The 6,742-nt window shown below is 35.2% G+C and overlaps 1 protein-coding gene across 2 annotated transcripts in view; it reads left to right on the top strand.

Moving 5' to 3' along the window:
- The first annotated feature begins 2,298 nt into the window (after positions 1 to 2,298).
- Positions 2,299 to 6,742, top strand: part of LOC114458464 (transcription factor E2-alpha-like) — a 39,257-nt gene continuing 34,813 nt past the window's right edge. The window contains exon 1 of one of the 2 annotated variants that reach the window (XM_028440837.1): positions 2,299 to 2,853. The gene's annotated coding sequence lies outside the window, so the exon portion shown is untranslated. The remainder of the gene's footprint in view (positions 2,854 to 6,742) is intronic. The other variant, XM_028440836.1, reaches the window with a different exon arrangement.

Genomic DNA, 6,742 nt, shown 5'->3' with positions numbered 1-6,742 from the left:
ACTCTAACATAAAAATGAGTTATATTGTGTATTTTCTCCATTGTTTTTGTGACACAAAATGATGAAAACACACAAAAATGAGAGGACAATATACAAAACAATAACCGAAGTACACAAAAAAAATACTCCAAAAAAAAAAACATACAAAATTACAAAAACACAAATGGATAACACAAATGCAAAAAAACGGAAAAATATAAAAAACAACATTGAAAACACAAAATCACAACAAAAACGCAGAAAAATAACACAAATATACACAATAAGACAAGAAACAATAACAAAAATACACAAGTGCTCCAAAAAAATTATCAAAATAAAAGTATTCATCCTTTTCAATCCTTTTCTTCTTTCCAAGTCATTATATTTACTTTTTAATGTTTAGCTTAGCTTAATAATGAGCTAAATGACACCAACGGACAGCAAAACTCCACAAAAGAACCAAAAAAAACAAAAAAAAAAAACAGAAAAAATCACTCCAAAAACACAGAAAATAACTTGAATAACACTCAATTATTATGCACAACACGTGCAAAAAAAGAGGTTTCTCTGTAGTTTCTTTTTGGCATTAATCTTTTCAACAGTTCTACACTGTTGATCACTTGCAGGTGTGTGTGAGGTCTGCGTTGCATGTGTGTTCACACACCACAAAGTGAATGGCATGAGTTTTCTTGTAAAGGCCGGCACAGATGTTTACTCGGGTAATTTCCCCGCCAAACCTGCCTGGTTTGAGGTTTTTCTCTGGATCTTCTCAAAACAAATGCAGACCTTGACTTTCAGACTTGTTTACATAACCCAAAAGCACCAGATTTTTACCACCACAGCCCCTGGCTCAGGGTAAACTTTTAAGTTCTGTTAAACAAAAGGAAGTGGTCACACAGTGATGCTCTACTTTCTAGTGTAAATGCTTTCCCTTTAATCTACTGGACAGATTGTGGAAACCATACAATCTAAAACCATATACAAAGGTAATAAAAAGCTAAGAACTAAAAACCTATGCATCTTCTGTATTTATACAATCTAAAGTAAACATAAAATAAATGTTTTTAATTTCTGTATAGCCTACTTTTAGTGTTCCAAGTGTCAGCATTTTAAAGAAAAAAATCATTTAAATTTGAGTTTGTGTGTTTTTGTTGCCATTTTGTATATTTTTCTCTAATCTTTTGCATTTTTGGAATCAATTTTGTTTGTTTTTGTGGTCATTTTGTATCTTTTGAGTCATTTTGTATAATTATCTCTCATTCAATATCGTTTTAGAGTAATTTTTTGTGTTTTGGAGTCATTTTGTGTGTTTTTGTTGTTTTATTGTGTATATTTCTGTCATTTCGTGTCTTTTTTAGGTGTTTTGGAGTCACATTGTGTATTTGTGCCAATTATGACTGTTTTTGTTGTCCTTTTGGAAGAAGACTCAAAAGGGCGATAAAATACACAAAAAACAATTAAAATGACTATGAAAACACACTAAATGACAAAAAAAAAATACACAGGAGCACATTAAAATTACAAAAATACACAAAATGATTCAAAATACCCACAAAATGACAGAAAAATACATGAGGACAATAATTACAAAAATATTCACAACGACTCTAAAAACACACCAAATGAGAGCAGAAATACACAAAACTATAGCAAGTATTCCAAGTATTGAGGAATTATTTTTTTAAATAAATTTATGTAGTTGTTCCAAATTTGGAGACCGTTTGAGAATGTTTTACTGTCATTTGTTACAAATGGAGCTTTGAGTAGCTGTAATTTATTTTTTATTATTTTTCTATTTTTATTTCTTTTTATATATTTTAATGCAACAGAACGGAGTGGTCTAACCACAAATGACTCCAAAAACACACAAAATGACAGAAAAATACACAAGAGCATAACAACATTAAAAACAAACATACCCAAGAGGACAATACAATTACAAAAATATTCTAGATGACTCTAAAACACATCAAATGAGAACAAAAATACATAAAACTAACAATTTAGAATTTAAACATCCACTCGTATGCTAAGTATTGATGAATGATTTCTTATAAATGCATCCAATTGGTCCGCATTTGGATTCCGTTTGAGAATTATTTTACCGTCATTTGTTACACAGTTTGGAGCTTTTAGTAGTTTTAAAAGAATTATTTTGTAAAATATAATGCAACAGAACGGAGGGATTTAACCGTGCCGCCCTTAAATGCAAATTGAAGCCTCTGATGGGATGTTGCATCTGTCAGTCAAATGTTCTTTGCTTCCAATTGGTCCACACTCGCGCATTATCGTTCCATTCTCCACTACTCCGGTCTTGTCCTGCTTTCCGCTGTCTTCTTCCGCCAGTCAAACTAGACCTGTACGAATTGGCGCTCGTGCAATCGTGCTCTCCGTTTGCTGTGGTGAAGACGTAACGTTTAGTGACAGTTACGGCATTAACGGCGGAAAATTACGGTGTAGCCAACGCGTTTCGTCCGGTGAGCGGGCTGGAGTTGAAATAGGACACCGCTGATGTATCAGCGTCGGTGTCCCTCCCGCAGGCTGCGCGGCGGAGGGATACCTCGTCGGAACCGACAATGTGGAGGCTGTTAAAATGTCTACTTGGAAAATGAGACGGATACAGTTTCTCTAAAAACGGAGGAAACTACCCAACTAAAGCGATATGGTTCGAGCGGGAGCCTTGCTTCCAGTGTGGTGACGGAAGACCCGCAGCGGGAGGAGAGCTCCAGTGTGTCCCCGTTCCTCGTCTCCAGCCATAAGCCGAGCTCCGGGACCACGGGGGGAATCATCGGATCCCTAACTTTGTTTTTTCTCCCCGTCCTCGTCGCTCGTTTCCCGGGGGTTGGATGCCACAGTACCATTGGAGTCCAGGTAACGTGGATCCCTTTACCCCCTCGATTATTCACACTGGGGACCGGAGCAGTTTGTGAGGCTGTTTGGAGGAGTAATGATCAAGTTTGAAGTTGTGCGGTGTGGGGGCGCCTTTAGCCTCCTGAGCTGCTTTAGCACTTTTCACTGAGTGATGGATGCACTTTGTTCACTTCTGTGCTTTTTTTTTTTACCTCACTGCACGTCACATGTAAGCACACACGCACTACCTGGGTGCTTAATGTGCCTTTCTAGCTCTTAAATGTCTTTATTATCACTATTATTACAATGCTATACTTTATTTCAGCTCTTATTCATTTTTAGCTAATGCTGCCCTGCTAGCTTCAGAAACCACAACATTTGACATTGGTCATATTAACGTCATTATTACTACATTATTTACACACACAAGTGTAGCTACAATCTATTTCTTCTTATATTGTAGTGTTGTGTTCTACTACACTCATTAATTTACACTCTTTGCTGGTATTTTGTAGTAATTTGTGCTAATTTAGTTTATACCTTCAGCATAAAGTAACGGGATCTACTCTTTGTGTTCACTTCGACGTTATGGAGCAGGCAACAGGTTCTAGTTTAAGATTCTTCTGCAAAAAGGGATCATTTAATGTGAGACGCATTAAAAACACACAGCACACATCCGTTTTGTATATAAAATCCAACTTTAGGTTGTTGTAAAGAAAGAAAAGTGTGGCCATAAAAAGTTTTCTCCAAATGGGCAACAGCAGACCAAAGATGGGGGAGCTCCAAGACAAGCAACTTCCATTTGTTAAGGAGGGGCTTAGGATCTGTCCCCCATTTTGACCTCGGCCCACTCACACTCACACAAATCACTAAAGTGTGCACTTTGTTGGCACATTATTGTGTTTTTTCCCCTCACTTTAAATAATCTGTAAGCCTATTGACACACACTATTTGTTGTTCATAGATTTGACATAGTGTTTGCATCCGTTTCAATCCTTTTCTTCTTTCCAAGTCGTGATATTTAATTTTTAATAGTTGGCTTTGCTTGATTATGAGCTGAATGACACAACAACAACAAAACCCCCTAAAATAACTTTTTAAAAAAGCACAAGAAGGCATGCAACACACAAAATCACAGCAAAAATAATCAAGAACTCATAAGACACTAAAATAAACAAAAGTGTATTAATTTATTTGTTCATCCTTTTCAATCCTTTTCTTCTTTTCCAAGTTATTTAATGTTTCCCTTAGATTGATAATGAGCTAATTGACACAAAAGAATGGCAAAAAATAAACAAAACAATGACAAAAATATGAAATCACTCCAAAAACACAGAATAGTAACTTCAGTAACACAGACACATATACAACAAGGTGTCTACTGCCTAAGACACAAATTGACAACAAAAATATGCTAAATGGCCTCAAAACATACAGAAAAATACACAAAAGGACAACAAAAATACACAAACATAACTGATGAGCTGAATGACACAAAAGGACAGCAAAAAACACAAAATCACTCCAAAAAAAAAAAAAAACAGAAAAATAACTCTAATAACACAAATATAAACAACAAGGCACCTAAGACGCAAAATAGCTCCAAAAAACACCCAAACATAACTCTAAAATCACAAAATGACAAATAAGCTCTTCTGTTTGTCTAAAACAGTTTAAAAGTGATTCAAAACTATAAAGAAAAGGTTGTCCAATATTAGTGTCAGACTTAAATCAAAACAAAGTGAGCTTAATAAGCTAATGCAGCTTTCTGTGCTGTGCTTTTTCATTGCTGCGTTCGTCATGTTTTTATAACAACTTGAGTGTGTTTTTAAAAATTTAACAATATAAACTGTATCAGTCTCGTTCAAACATTCACATGAATACTCATGCGCAAATGAAGACAGAGCTTCCAATTTTCTCTTTCAAAACTTCACAAATTCTCTTTAAGTGGTTTACTCATTTCATCATCATGTTTACAGCTATTAGAGTTTCGGAAATCATACCAAACATTCTAATTGGGGATAATAGTCAACTACCGTTATTAATTACGGCACTAGAGCGACGTTAGCCACACTGCTAACCCCTCAGCAACTCGTTAAACAGAATGAATCCCATAGAATTGTTTGATATGACCCCAAAAAGAGAAAAATATCACCTTCACGTTTTGTATGAAATCCTTCACAACCATGTGATTGTAGATGCTAATGCTATGACGTGTCTCCAGGTTCACTGATCACCAGTTAAGCTAATACATCATCAGCTAAACCTGTCTTTGTACCAAAGCCTTTTCACATTTGAATGTAGTCATAATAATCTAAACTGACGCTTTAAAAACACACTCCAGATGAAGTTCTGTGTTCATTCTCAGTCACAGGATAACATGATCACCATTCCAACCTTAATGCGTACCAAGAGATTTTAAACGGGCTTATGAGCGAAATTGAAAATATTTGTCAGTTTTTTACACTTTCTAAACCACGTGTCAAACTCAATGCCCGGGGGCAATTCCGGCCCTTTAGGACATTCAATTTGGCCTGCAGCAGAAAGTAAAAATGACAGAAAAAAACATGAAGAACCAATATTTAAATTACCAACTAATTTGATTTAGATATCTCAGTCTCTCAAAATACACAAATTCATTGAAACTTTACAATATTTGCCAGCGCTCACAATTTTCACATGATGGCAGTCTTTTTTGTAAAAGGAAATTGTTGAAATAACTTAATTTTTCCCAAAATTCTGCAATTTAATTGAAATTATTTCCCCAAATTAAATAAAAATGAATCATAAAATCAACTAAATGTAGTGTAGATCCTGCAGGGACCGATATCTGTCACTTCATATCGCTTGGATATTGTCGGTGCCATACATACTTTCTTTATGATCTAAGGTGGAAGTGCAAAGTAGGGCATATTGTTGACATTTCTTTTTTTCCCCGCTTATAATCTGTGCCCTCCTTGAGTTCAAACTGATTTGTATTTACTAAAACTAAACTAAAATGAGTTTGACACCCCTGGTTTGGACCTTCAATCCTACGTTTTACTGTGGAAAAACAGTGTGTCATTGTGTAATGTTGTCCCAGAACATGCATGTGAGGGGTTTCCGTGTCATGTTGGGACCTGATTTTAAATAAAAAGAGAAAAAATACATCCCCCTGACCATTATTTATTTTAATTTCTATTTTTTACTGAAAAGAACAGAATGAAAAGCAAGTTAACAGTTGTATAGGACGTTGCATAAACAGTCAGCGTTTTTAATGTATAGTTGATGTGAATACAAGTATATACATTTTGTTATGTAAACTGTATTGTAGATGCTTTTCAAAACATAATAATAATAGAAAAAGGAGCAGAATAAAGACAAGTCCTTTAAAAAATCCATTGATGAACAAATCATGTCATCATCATAAGAAATCAAAATGTCTATATTTCAGAACGTGTTTCTTTCCCCCCATCGGAGGCCATACACCACATGTGTGAAACTCAAGGCCCGGGGGCCATATTCGGCCCGCAGGATAAAGTTGAAAACATAAATGATTGTGTAAAAATTAGTTGTAGATATCTCAGCCTTTCCAAATACATAAATTCAATAAATATCTACATTATTTGCCCCATTTGCACAGTTTCCCCATGCTTTTATCACATGATGGCAGTCATATATATTTGCACATTGTTGTTGCAATTTTAATAAAATAATTTCCCAAATTTAAATTTAAAGATTGGATATTGTCTGTAACGTCCATTGCTTTACATATATTTATTTCACAGGGCAGAATATTGGTAAAATTGCAAATTTTTCCCACCTAAAAGTTGCGGCTCACTTGAGATCAAACTGGTCTGTATTTGGCCCTTAGACTAAATTATGTTTCACACCCCTCTCCTTCACGGGAGAAACGTTCACTTTAGTCTTT

The sequence above is a fragment of the Gouania willdenowi genome, unplaced genomic scaffold (assembly GCF_900634775.1).
Source record: "Gouania willdenowi unplaced genomic scaffold, fGouWil2.1 scaffold_119_arrow_ctg1, whole genome shotgun sequence".
In the NCBI taxonomy this organism is placed as follows: Eukaryota; Metazoa; Chordata; class Actinopteri; order Blenniiformes; family Gobiesocidae; genus Gouania; species Gouania willdenowi.
This window is presented reverse-complemented; position numbering and strand designations above follow the sequence as displayed.